Raw genomic sequence first — 14,659 nt, 5'->3', positions numbered from 1 at the left:
ACCTTTGTTATCTCTGTTGCTATGAAGTCCACAGGGTCCACAGGGCGCCCGCCCTGATGCACCTGGCTTCATATGGGCTGTGTGGTTGGTCACCAGTTTTCCATCTCCCATTTCTGTGAGTATGGTTTCTTGTGTGTTCCAGTCTTCCTTCTCTCTGTTTAGTCTCCTCCTCCGGCCTTGGCTGCTTACCAACTGAGGTGCCTGTGGCTCGGGGGTGGGGTATAAAGGAGGATGGACCCAAGTGCATCCTGGGAGCAGCAAAGCTTTAACTGCGTGGTGCCCGTGGATCCAGCTATACCCCAAGGTCAACCCTGTGGACCCTATGGACTTCGTAGAAACAGAGATAACAAAGGGAAGTTCTTACCATATCTCTTGTTTTTTGTCCTTAAAGTTGTTTATTGAGTGAAAAATATTTGCTTGTAATGAGATTTTAATTTACAGTAATATACCTTTAATCTATAAGTTATTGATGTACTATACCCACTAGTTCCACTAAACTAGCCGGAACTTGAGACTGCTCCCTGAGCTATCATTGGTTGGGACCTGTATTCCTTACCTCTCTGAAGTAGCCTAATCGGGAACCCGAGCTCAGCTGTCAGGTAAAAAGAAACATAACTGCCGTGCACACTCACACTGTGACACACCTACATACATACGTACCTGGGGGATATAACATTTGGCGTCAACTGAACAGGATTCGGAGTCCAAAGTAAGGAAATCAATGATTATTGAAAAACATGTCGACAGAACAACCTCCCTCAGGGGCAGAGCCCAGCGGCGAACACAACAGATCAGAACAAGCTACACCTGCAACGGCACAAATCAATCCAATCACCCTGCAATACTACTTTGGAGCCCCATGGCTCCCAACATACAGTGGGGATGTCCACAGTCCAGAAGGAAACACCTTAACTGATATTTAAAAATAAAATGAAATCTATGTTTCGGCTGTATCCCCTAAGTGACCAACAACAGGTAGAGATATTGATAGGCCAATTAAAAGGATCAGCCCTTAGGGAAGTGAACTCATGGCCATTGGATGAGAGGAAAAATGTAGATCAGGTGTTGAAAAGGCTAGCCACTACCTTCGAAACACGAACACTCCCTGAACTAAAAATGAAATTTTATGCTCTTAAGCAACGATTGGGAGAAACCCTCCGTGACTACGCATTGAACTTACAGGAATCATACGAGCAATACAGGCTGTTGATGCAGAGGAAGTCAGAAACACTGACGAGGCCCTAATAACTCAATTTATCAAAGGGTCCATGGGAGAAAGTATTCGAGCATAATTACAGTTGTTGAAACTGCAGAAGCCAGATGACTCATTTTTGGATTTCAAAGAGGCTGCGATCAGAGTAGTAGGCACTAATACAAACCGAAATGTGGAGTTCCCAGAGATGCCAGGATTCCATGAGTACCCATGTTCTGAGAAAACGTCAAAAAGCAAAGATACCGTACTACAAGGTATTCAAGCTCCATCTACAGACCCAATGTAAACCCTGAAGAAACAACTGGAAGACTTGACGGTGGGGATGGCAGAAATGCGAAAGGAGATGTGGCACATCACAAAGCAGCAAAATACTGGTCCCACCGAACCTAGGTGGAGAACTGAACGAAGGAGTTCCTCAAGCGATTGGTGGGATCCTCCCCGAAGGGGTGGAAGGAGGTCGACTGATCAATTTGATGGGCAGGGCTGCCCGATCTGTAGGCGATGTCAGGGAGCAGGCCACGTAGAGAGGAATTGTAGTCGCTCAGAGGATTTCAACTCCAATTCCCCGAGGGTGGGGGCCGAACCTCGGGGAGAGCAAGCAGAGTAGACCCAGACACTAAAAAGTGGTGGCCCCAGTATATTGGACCGTGCCCGACGATTCCAATACTCATCGATGGTGTAGAGACACTAGCAATGTTAGATACTGGGTCACAGATTACTACAATACAACTCTCAGCCTTCCGACAACACTGGGGGGATAGACAACTACTATTACCTCCGCCAACTTGGCTGCAACTTATAGCTAGTAAGGGCCTGGGAATTTCCAGCATTGGTTACTGGGAAGCGGATGTAAAAATTGGAGAGACTCTTCTGCTACGGCAGGGGTGCTTGGCGACCGAAACAAGCAATGCCAAGTTGGCTCCTATAATTTTAGGAATGAACATCCTACAGAAGTGTCCTGAAGAATTGGTGTCCACTTTGAGAGGAGAGTTGTCTAGAGTGGCTTTGCAGGGACAACATGTCTTGCAGAAAACTATCAAGGTGCTACAAGCACATCAAAAATTTCAGAGTAATGGTGAAGTCGGGAAGGTGCGGCTAACAGATGGCAAACCTATCAAACTGCAGCCAAATTCCGAGACCATCCTCCGGGGTAAAACTCGCTACGGCCCAAATGGGCAGAACTATGATGCTCTGATAGAGTCATGCCTGATCCCAGCTAAACATGATGTAGTGGTGGCAAGCACCTTAGTAACAGTTGAAAATGGAAGGGTCCCAGTGCGAATACTTAACCCCCATAACCGGTCAGTTAAGTTGTATCGGAATCAACCGCTGGCCAAGTTACTCTGGACCACGTTCCAGGATGTTTTGCACCCAACCATCCAAGCTGATCAACTCAACATGACTACAAAGACTGACCTGGTGGGTGAACAGAAGGCTGAGTGGTGGAAGGAGATTCAAATTGGGGATGCCAGTATTTCAGAGGAACACAGGCGAGGGGCTCTCCAAGTAGTAGAGGAAAATGCAGAGACTTTCAGCCAGAGTCCAACGGATCTGGGTGTCGTCGCAGATATACAGCATCGGATCCTCACTGGGGACGCATCCCCTATCAAAGAAAAACATTGTCCACTAGCCCCAGCATTATACCAGCCGGTGCGTCAAATATTGGAGGACATGAAGGCCAATGGGATCATCCAGGAGAGTCATAGGCCATGGGCGGCACCCATGGTATTGGTTCGGAAAAAAGATGGACAACTACGATTCTGTGTAGACTATAGGAAGCTGAATAACATTACCCACAAGGATGCATATCCCCTACCCAGGATCGAGGAGTCTCTCACCGCACTCAAGTCTGCTAACTACTTTTCAACCTTGGATTTGACAAGCGGATACTGGCAAGTACCAATGGCCACCGCCGACCGAGAGAAGACCGCTTTTACCACCCCAATGGGATTATATGAATTTACTCGTATGCCATTTGGATTGTGTAACGCACCTGCAACCTTCCAAAGGGTGATGGAACACTGTCTGGGGCACAGGAATTTTGAAACCGTTCTCCTCTATCTAGATGATATTATCATCTTTTCTGAACACCTTCAACACTTACAAGAGGTCTTTCAGCGATTGGCCAAGTACGGACTCAAATTGAAGCCCTCCAAGTGCCATTTACTGAAGCCCAAAGGTCAGTACCTGGGCCACATTGTAAGCTCTGAAGGCGTCACACACGACCTGGAGAAGATCAGAGCGTTGCTAGACTGGCCCATCCCACAGACCGTTAAGGACGTCCGACGTTTTTTAGGCTTCGTGGGATACCATCGAGGATTCATTAAGGATTTTGTCAAAATCGCTACCCCATTAATGGAGTTACTCTGAGGGATCCCCAAAGATGGATATAGTAAAAGAATACTCATCGAGTGGACAGCGGAACGCCAGATGGCCTTCGACCGACTAAAAGGGATTTTGACAGAAGCACCATTACTGGCTTGCCCGGACTATAGTGAACCTTTTCGCCTGTATACAGACGCCAGTAAGCAGGGCCTAGGGGCAGTCCTCGCTCAAGTTCAGGATGGTCAGGAACGTGTTATAGCCTATGCCAGCCGAAGTCTTCGTAAAACCGAAAGAAACAACGCTAACTACAGCGCTTTCAATCTGTAGTTTCTAGCTTTGGTGTGGGCTGTGACAGAGAAATTCAGGGACTATCTTGCTGCTACCCCTTTTGTTGCCTTCACTGTTTGTAACCCACTGGCCCATCAAACAACTGCCCGTTTGTGAGCGCTAGAACAGCGATGGTCATCACGGTTTTCCAATTACCGGTTTAAGATAGAATATAGGAGTGGCCGCAGCAATGCCAACGCAGATGCCCTGTCCCGACTACCCATGGTTGAGGGAGGCTCAGAGGAGGCTGATCAGTGGGAACAAGTGGAGATACCCAATTTCAGCCCCCGCACCAATACACCCAAGCAACATTTTGTGGCTTCAACTACAACCGAGAGGTGGGGTGACCAAGGAGGGGGAACCAAGGATGAGTGGATTCACTGGCAGAATGAGAGTCCATGTCTGCGACAACTGAAAGAGCGATTGATTACCCCCCAGAGCGGCAAACGGCAGCCCCAGAGTTGGTTCACCTGTGGCTGCAGTGGGATCGACTTGAACTGCAGGGAGACCTGCTCCTGCGGCACAGTATGGATCCAAAGACCCACCTACCTGTCAAACAACTAGTGGTACCTCGGATAAGAGTTGACACCATTTTAAGGGCTTACCATGACCAGTCTGGTCATTTCAGCTGCCAGAAGATGGAAACCAAACTTAGGAAAAGATTCTACTGGAACCACCTGCGCCAAGATGTGGAAGACTGGTGTAAAGCCTGTCTGACTTGCGCGACATGTCAACCTGTACTGCATGGACAGAAGGCACCGCTCCATCCCATTATTAGTCAGCAACCCTTGGAAATCGTCTCTATCGACCATGTTAAATTGGAGCCAAGTCATACTGGGTGCACTTACGCCATAACCATCATAGACCACTATACAAAGTTCGCCGTTGCCTTGCCAGACCGAGACCTAACGGCCAAGACAACAGCTGAAATCTTCTGGTGGGCATTTGTCAGGCCTTATGGGTATCCAACCAGCATTCTCACAGACCAGGGCCCATCCTTTGAATCCTGACTCTTCCAGGAATTTGTGTGCCCTATACGCCTGTAAAAAACTATGCACAACTGCGTATCACCCTCAGGGGAATGGGGCCTGCGAAAGAATGAACCAGACTCTGATAAATATGCTTAGGGCCGTACCACTTGCACAGAGACTTGAATGGCCTACCTTGCTGGTGGAATTGATCTTCAAATACAACAACACGACACATAATTCGACGGGATATACTCCCTACTACTTGCTCTTTGGACGTCAGGGGAAACTCCCTGCCAACATCCAGCTGGACATACCGGGAGACACTTCATTAAAGTTCTGCCTGGAGATAACATGGGTACAAGAACACCAGAACAGACTGAAGGAGGCATGAACCATAGTCAGTCAACGAATGGATACTGTACGGGAGTGGCAGAAAAGGGATTATGACGTTGATGCTCATGCTAGTCCATTGGCTGTGGGCAGTAAGGTGCTGAAGAAAAACAACCAGCGACATAGCAAATTAGACTCCCAATGGGAACCTACTCCATACATAATTACAGCAGTTCCTATGACTGAGGTGGCCATCTACCGCATAGAGCGGGAGGATGGCAGCCACAAGAAGCTGATTCATCGGGACCAACTTAAATTATATCCCAACCATCATGAGGAGATCGAAGTGACACAGAGGCATCAAACACGGAACTTGGATCAAGACGACCAAGCAACAGCAGGGATGCCGGACAACCCCTTGGATCTAGTGATGAGTATGTACTGGCCAGCTGTATCCATTTTTACATACCCGGAGCAAGGCAGGCAGTTGGAAACCCATAATGTGGATGATCGATTGGAAGAAACTCCATCAAACTCTGTGATAAGGTGCTTGGCAAGGAGCACGACAGGGACTTTGCCAGTAAGATGTAGACAATAGCATGTTCCAGAATTGAGACTCCATTAAGTGAGCAAATATGTTGACTAGTTATGATAGGTAGAATTACATGATTGAACATGAGCTAATGAATGTTGTTGCCAGGTGTATTGATGATTAACACCTAAATTGTTTAGTACTTGTAAATGAAGGTATTTCATGCTGGTAAATTTATTGCTGTTGTGAAGTAATGGACTTTATCAGGGAGCCACAAATGCGTGAGGACATGCATCATTCAAGCAGGGATGAATGTGGTACCCCCAGAAATTACAGGCTGCATGACAGCCCACAGTATATACATTAAAAAAATAGATGTATTATCCTATAGCCTGGGAGAACTCACATAGCCCTCCCTGTGCCACTAAAATATGAGTGGTGTGCCCCTGGACTGACAGGCACACAAGCACAAAACCCTCAACTTAGTCTTCCTCCCCCCTCCTCATTGGAAAACTTGGCTACAGCAGGGGGAGGTGTAAATGAGGGAACAGCCAGCACTCCTCACCTGATTGGATGGAGCAGCAGCAGAGACAGGAAAGAGAACGCTGAGGCAGACTGGGAAGAGCAGCCATTGCTGGTCTGTTCTGTGCAGTGAGAGCAGCAGTGATCCCAGCAGCAAGAAAAGCAGGCTGCAGACTGAAGTGTGCTGATTTCTTCAGTGATATTGCAGAGACATGGGCAGACACAGGAGAGAAATCCCCCATTGGGAGGAAACAGGCAGAGCAGCCAGAGTAAAGCTTCCCCATTACTAGTGACACCCTGCTGCCCATATATGGAGGACTAGGGGCAGTTGCAGCAAGAGAGAGCCCTGAGTGGGGAAGAAATGAATACAGAGCCAGCACAGTGTTTTCAGCAGCCTGTGACAACCCTGGGAGGTGGGTTGGCATGCTTCCAAGGAAAATCCTATACAAGTAAGAAGGGACACTATTCATGCATCTCTTACACACACCTCAGTTGAATTGTTCTGGAGAGTAGGAAGCTCTCATTTTACTCTAAGGCACAGGGTAGCTTATTGTCAGCCAGTAATATTCTTCTGATATGTTCCAGCACCCAACCTTAGTAAAGGAATAGACCAACTCCAGTACAATCCTTGTCTGCCTGTGACACCCTACAGATCAGTGATCTTTTGGAGTTAGATCAGCAGGAGAAACCTGTAAGAATTCACATGAGCACAGTAAACCCAGCAGTGGCAGGGAAGCTAAAACATACAAACTCTCTTTCAACGGCATTGCATCTTATGTATATATATACAGTTGAGGACAGACAGTGTGATAACTGGCCAGGAGTGACTCCATGTTTATGAAGGACGGTGCTCTAAAATTGTGCTAGAAAGAGTGATGTAAGAAAAGTGTGGAGGATAGTACCACCTAGCAGACAAAACTAAGACTGCATGTTGGATAATTGTACTGAGCCTTAAGGTGCGTACACACTACACGATATGCTCCCTGAGCGATATCGTGTAGTGTGTCCCCGGCAGGCTGTGCTCAATGTCGTTCATGACATTGAGCACAGCCACTGAATGATATCATTAACGATATCGTTTAGCGCCGGGCTCTCTTCCCCCATTCCCGAACATGCAGCAACCTGACGACATCGTCAGATTGTGCTACATGTTCAGGCGATGGACAATGTCGGAAACGACCAGCGGGAGTGCGCATCGCTGGTCGTTTCCGACATAAAAGTGCACGATTTGTGCATGATTACTGAGCGATTGCACGATTACGATGTTGTAATCGTGCAGTCGCTCAGTAATATCGCCTAGTGTGTACCCACCATTACTCTGCATAACAGCTGTGATAGATTACATCTTGGACTCAAAGAATAGCGTATCGCCCTAGAGTAGCGGAAATATATACAGTTAATATACTGTGTCTCTGGAATAACCTCCGCTCAGCGTGCCCACTGCCAGGACAGGAACTTACCCCCACTAGGGTGACACGTTTAAAATTAGATATATATGCATATATATCCATACTGGTACACATAAAAGAGGGACTCCAAACCTGTGCACAGGTACACGGACATGCTCTGAGTTAATGTTGATTTACTGAATATATTATTTTCTTGAGTAAGAGAAATTAAGTAAGAGTATTGAGTTATTCAGTCATTTTCACATATTCACATATGTCAAGTGTTTCCACAAGTTAACCAGACAACTGAAGTATATACTTGAGTATAGGCGCATTGTTGGTAAGTTGTTCATAAGTGTGTGATTTAGCATATTGATGTCATGTAACCTGGTCAAATAATTGCGTCTAATTAACCGTGACAGATGACGTTGGGTCCCACAGTTCCTGTACAATAAACCATTTTTTTGTCCTTAAAGTTGTTTATTGAGTGAAAAATATTTGCTTGTAATGAGATTTTAATTTACAGTAATATACCTTTAATCTATAAGTTATTGATGTACTATACCCACTAGTTCCACTAAACTAGCCGGAACTTGAGGCTGCTCCCTGAGCTATCATTGGTCGGGACCTGTATTCCTTACCTCTCTGAAGTAGCCTAATCGAACCTCAAATCGGGAACCCGAGCTCGGCTGTCAGGTAAAAAGAAACATAACTGCCGTGCACACTCACACTGTGACACACCTACATACATACGTACCTGGGGGATATAACATTTGGCGTCAACTGAACAGGATTCGGAGTCCAAAGTAAGGAAATCAATGATTATTGAAAAACATGTCGACAGAACAACCTCCCTCAGGGGCAGAGCCCAGCGGCGAACACAACAGATCAGAACAAGCTACACCTGCAACGGCACAAATCAATCCAATCACCCTGCAATACTACTTTGGAGCCCCATGGCTCCCAACATACAGTGGGGATGTCCACAGTCCAGAAGGAAACACCTTAACTGATATTTAAAAATAAAATGAAATCTATGTTTCGGCTGTATCCCCTAAGTGACCAACAACAGGTAGAGATATTGATAGGCCAATTAAAAGGATCAGCCCTTAGGGAAGTGAACTCATGGCCATTGGATGAGAGGAAAAATGTAGATCAGGTGTTGAAAAGGCTAGCCACTACCTTCGAAACACGAACACTCCCTGAACTAAAAATGAAATTTTATGCTCTTAAGCAACGATTGGGAGAAACCCTCCGTGACTACGCATTGAACTTACAGGAATCATACGAGCAATACAGGCTGTTGATGCAGAGGAAGTCAGAAACACTGACGAGGCCCTAATAACTCAATTTATCAAAGGGTCCATGGGAGAAAGTATTCGAGCATAATTACGGTTGTTGAAACTGCAGAAGCCAGACGACTCATTTTTGGATTTCAAAGAGGCTGCGATCAGAGTAGTAGGCACTAATACAAACCGAAATGTGGAGTTCCCAGAGATGCCAGGATTCCATGAGTACCCATGTTCTGAGAAAACGTCAAAAAGCAAAGATACCGTACTACAAGGTATTCAAGCTCCATCTACAGACCCAATGTAAACCCAGAAGAAACAACTGGAAGACTTGATGGTGGGGATGGCAGAAATGCGAAAGGAGATGTGGCACATCACAAAGCAGCAAAATACTGGTCCCACCGAACCTAGGTGGAGAACTGAACGAAGGAGTTCCTCGAGCGATTGGTGGGATCCTCCCCGAAGGGGTGGAAGGAGGTCGACTGATCAATTTGATGGGCAGGGCTGCCCGATCTGTAGGCGATGTCAGGGAGCAGGCCACGTAGAGAGGAATTGTAGTCGCTCAGAGGATTTCAACTCCAATTCCCCGAGGGTGGGGGCCGAACCTCGGGGAGAGCAAGCAGAGTAGACCCAGACACTAAAAAGTGGTGGCCCCAGTATATTGGACTGTGCCCGACGATTCCAATACTCATCGATGGTGTAGAGACACTAGCAATGTTAGATACTGGGTCACAGATTACTACAATACAACTCTCAGCCTTCCGACAACACTGGGGGGATAGACAACTACTATTACCTCCGCCAACTTGGCTGCAACTTATAGCTAGTAACGGCCTGGGAATTTCCAGCATTGGTTACTGGGAAGCGGATGTAAAAATTGGAGAGACTCTTCTGCTACGGCAGGGGTGCTTGGCGACCGAAACAAGCGATGCCAAGTTGGCTCCTATAATTTTAGGAATGAACATCCTACAGAAGTGTCCTGAAGAATTGGTGTCCACTTTGAGAGGAGAGTTGTCTAGAGTGGCTTTGCAGGGACAACGTGTCTTGCAGAAAACTATCAAGGTGCTACAAGCACATCAAAAATTTCTGAGTAATGGTGAAGTCGGGAAGGTGCGGCTAACAGATGGCAAACCTATCAAACTGCAGCCAAATTCCGAGACCATCCTCCGGGGTAAAACTCGCTACGGCCCAAATGGGCAGAACTATGATGCTCTGATAGAGTCATGCCTGATCCCAGCTAAACATGATGTAGTGGTGGCAAGCACCTTAGTAACAGTTGAAAATGGAAGGGTCCCAGTGCGAATACTTAACCCCCATAACCGGTCAGTTAAGTTGTATCGGAATCAACCGCTGGCCAAGTTACTCTGGACCACGTTCCAGGATGTTTTGCACCCAACCATCCAAGCTGATCAACTCAACATGACTACAAAGACTGACCTGGTGGGTGAACAGAAGGCTGAGTGGTGGAAGGAGATTCAAATTGGGGATGCCAGTATTTCAGAGGAACACAGGCGAGGGGCTCTCCAAGTAGTAGAGGAAAATGCAGAGACTTTCAGCCAGAGTCCAACAGATCTGGGTGTCGTCGCAGATATACAGCATCGGATCCTCACTGGGGACGCATCCCCTATCAAAGAAAAACATTGTCCACTAGCCCCAGCATTATACCAGCCGGTGCGTCAAATATTGGAGGACATGAAGGCCAATGGGATCATCCAGGAGAGTCATAGGCCATGGGCGGCACCCATGGTATTGGTTCAGCAAAAAGATGGACAACTACGATTCTGTGTAGACTATAGGAAGCTGAATAACATTACCCACAAGGATGCATATCCCCTACCCAGGATCGAGGAGTCTCTCACCGCACTCAAGTCTGCTAACTATTTTTCAACCTTGGATTTGACAAGCGGATACTGGCAAGTACCAATGGCCACCGCCGACCGAGAGAAGACCGCTTTCACCACCCCAATGGGATTATATGAATTTACTCGTATGCCATTTGGATTGTGTAACGCACCTGCAACCTTCCAAAGGGTGATGGAACACTGTCTGGGGCACAGGAATTTTGAAACCGTTCTCCTCTATCTAGATGATATTATCATCTTTTCTGAACACCTTCAACACTTACAAGAGGTCTTTCAGCGATTGGCCAAGTACGGACTCAAATTGAAGCCCTCCAAGTGCCATTTACTGAAGCCCAAAGGTCAGTACCTGGGCCACATTGTAAGCTCTGAAGGCGTCACACATGACCTGGAGAAGATCAGAGCGTTGCTAGACTGGCCCATCCCACAGACAGTTAAGGACGTCCGACGTTTTTTAGGCTTCGTGGGATACTATCGAGGATTCATTAAGGATTTTGCCAAAATCGCTACCCCATTAATGGAGTTACTCTGAGGGATCCCCAAAGATGGATATAGTAAAAGAATACTCATCGAGTGGACAGCGGAACGCCAGATGGCCTTCGACCGACTAAAAGGGATTTTGACAGAAGCACCATTACTGGCTTGCCCGGACTATAGTGAACCTTTTCGCCTGTATACAGACGCCAGTAAGCAGGGCCTAGGGGCAGTCCTCGCTCAAGTTCAGGATGGTCAGGAACGCGTTATAGCCTATGCCAGCCGAAGTCTTTGTAAAACCGAAAGAAACAACGCTAACTACAGCGCTTTCAAGCTGTAGTTTCTAGCTTTGGTGTGGGCTGTGACAGAGAAATTCAGGGACTATCTTGCTGCTACCCCTTTTGTTGCCTTCACTGTTTGTAACCCACTGGCCCATCAAACAACTGCCCGTTTGTGAGCGCTAGAACAGCGATGGTCATCACGGTTGGCCAATTACCGGTTTAAGATAGAATATAGGAGTGGCCGCAGCAATGCCAATGCAGATGCCCTGTCCCGACTACCCATGGTTGAGGGAGACTCAGAGGAGGCTGATCAGTGGGAACAAGTGGAGATACCCAATTTCAGCCCCCGCACCAATACACCCAAGCAACATTTTGTGGCTTCAACTACAACCGAGAGGTGGGGTGACCAAGGAGGGGGAACCAAGGATGAGTGGATTCACTGGCAGAATGAGAGTCCATGTCTGCGACAACTGAAAGAGCGATTGATTACCCCCCAGAGCGGCAAACGGCAGCCCCAGAGTTGGTTCACCTGTGGCGGCAGTGGGATCGACTTGAACTGCAGGGAGACCTGCTCCTGCGGCACAGTATGGATCCAAAGACCCACCTACCTGTCAAACAACTAGTGGTACCTCGGATAAGAGTTGACACCATTTTAAGGGCTTACCATGACCAGTCTGGTCATTTCAGCTGCCAGAAGATAGAAACCAATCTTAGGAAAAGATTCTACTGGAACCACCTGCGCCAAGATGTGGAAGACTGGTGTAAAGCCTGTCTGACTTGCGCGACACGTCAACCTGTACTGCATGGACAGAAGGCACCGCTCCATCCCATTATTAGTCAGCAACCCTTTGAAATCGTCTCTATCGACCATATTAAATTGGAGCCAAGTCATACTGGGTGCACTTACGCCATAACCATCATAGACCACTATACAAAGTTCGCCGTTGCCTTGCCAGACCGAGACCTAATGGCCAAGACAACAGCTGAAATCTTCTGGTGGGCATTTGTCAGGCCTTATGGGTATCCAACCAGCATTCTCACAGACCAGGGCCCATCCTTTGAATCCCGACTCTTCCAGGAATTTGTGTGCCCTATACGCCTGTAAAAAACTATGCACAACTGCGTATCACCCTCAGGGGAATGGAGCCTGCGAAAGAATGAACCAGACTCTGATAAGTATGTTTAGGGCCGTACCACTTGCACAGAGACTTGAATGGCCTACCTTGCTGGTGGAATTGATCTTCAAATACAACAACACGACACATAATTCGACGGGATATACTCCCTACTACTTGCTCTTTGGACGTCAGGGGAAACTCCCTGCCAACATCCAGCTGGACATACCGGGAGACACTTCATTAAAGTTCTGCCCGGAGATAACATGGGTACAAGAACACCAGAACAGACTGAAGGAGGCATGAACCATAGTCAGTCAACGAATGGATACTGTACGGGAGTGGCAGAAAAGGGATTATGACGTTGATGCTCATGCTAGTCCATTGGCTGTGGGCAGTAAGGTGCTGAAGAAAAACAACCAGCGACATAGCAAATTAGACTCCCAATGGGAACCTACTCCATACATAATTACAGCAGTTCCTATGACTGAGGTGGCCATCTACCGCATAGAGCGGGAGGATGGCAGCCACAAGAAGCTGATTCATCGGGACCAACTTAAATTATATCCCAACCATCATGAGGAGATCGAAGTGACACAGAGGCATCAAACACGGAACTTGGATCAAGACGACCAAGCAATAGCAGGGATGCCGGATAACCCCTTGGATCTAGTGATGAGTATGTACTGGCCAGCTGTATCCATTTTTACATACCCGGAGCAAGGCAGGCAGTTGGAAACCCATAATGTGGATGATCGATTGGAAGAAACTCCATCAAACTCTGTGATAAGGTGCTTGGCAAGGAGCACGAGAGGGACTTGGCCAGTAAGATGTAGACAATAGCGTGTTCCAGAATTGAGACTCCATTAAGTGAGCAAATATGTTGACTAGTTATGATAGGTAGAATTACATGTGATTGAACATGAGCTAATGAATGTTGTTGCCAGGTGTATTGATGATTAACACCTAAATTGTTTAGTACTTGTAAATGAAGGTATTTCATGCTGGTAAATTTATTGCTGTTGTGAAGTAATGGACTTTATCAGGGAGCCACAAATGCGTGAGGACATGCATCATTCAAGCAGGGATGAATGTGGTACCCCCAGAAATTACAGGCTGCATGACAGCCCACAGTATATACATTAAAAAAATAGATGTATTATCCTATAGCCTGGGAGAACTCACATAGCCCTCCCTGTACCACTAAAATATGAGTGGTGTGCCCCTGGACTGACAGGCACACAAGCACAAAACCCTCAACTTAGTCTTCCTCCCCCCTCCTCATTGGAAAACTTGGCTGCAGCAGGGGGAGGTGTAAATGAGGGAACAGCCAGCACTCCTCACCTGAATGGATGGAGCAGCAGCAGAGACAGGAAATAGAACACTGAGGCAGACTGGGAAGAGCAGCCATTGCTGGTCTGTTCTGTGCAGTGAGAGCAGCAGTGATTCCAGCAGCAAGAAAAGCAGGCTGCAGACTGAAGTGTGCTGATTTCTTCAGTGATATTGCAGAGACATGGGCAGACACAGGAGAGAAATCCCCCATTGGGAGGAAACAGGCAGAGCAGCCAGAGTAAAGCTTCCCCATTACCAGTGACACCCTGCTGCCCATATATGGAGGACTAGGGGCAGTTGCAGCAAGAGAGAGCCCTGAGAGGGGAAGAAATGAATACAGAGCCAGCACAGTGTTTTCAGCAGCCTGTGACAACCCTGGGAGGTGGGTTGGCATGCTTCCAAGGAAAATCCTATACAAGTAAGAAGGGACACTATTCATGCATCTCTTACACACACCTCAGTTGAATTGTTCTGGAGAGTAGGAAGCTCTCATTTTACTCTAAGGCACAGGGTAGCTTATTGTCAGCCAGTAATATTCTTCTGCTATGTTCCAGCACCCAACCTTAGTAAAGGAATAGACCAACTCCAGTACAATCCTTGTCTGCCTGTGACACCCTACAGATCAGTGATCTTTTGGAGTTAGATCAGCAGGAGAAACCTGTAAGAATTCACATGAGCACAGTAAACCCAGCAGTGGCAGG

The 14,659-nt window shown here is 47.2% G+C and overlaps 2 pseudogenes; both read left to right on the top strand.

Moving 5' to 3' along the window:
• The first annotated feature begins 737 nt into the window (after positions 1–737).
• Positions 738–1,820, top strand: LOC148508435 (uncharacterized; annotated as a pseudogene).
• A 6,622-nt stretch (positions 1,821–8,442) lies between these two features.
• On the top strand, positions 8,443–9,525 carry LOC148508434 (uncharacterized; annotated as a pseudogene).
• The last annotated feature ends 5,134 nt before the right edge of the window (positions 9,526–14,659 follow it).

Source organism: Taudactylus pleione, unplaced genomic scaffold (genome assembly GCF_031769625.1).
Source record: "Taudactylus pleione unplaced genomic scaffold, aTauple2 ptg000366l, whole genome shotgun sequence".
Lineage (NCBI taxonomy): Eukaryota > Metazoa > Chordata > Amphibia > Anura > Myobatrachidae > Taudactylus > Taudactylus pleione.
The sequence above is the reverse complement of the archived record's forward strand: the minus strand, read 5'-3'. Positions and strand labels throughout refer to the sequence as shown.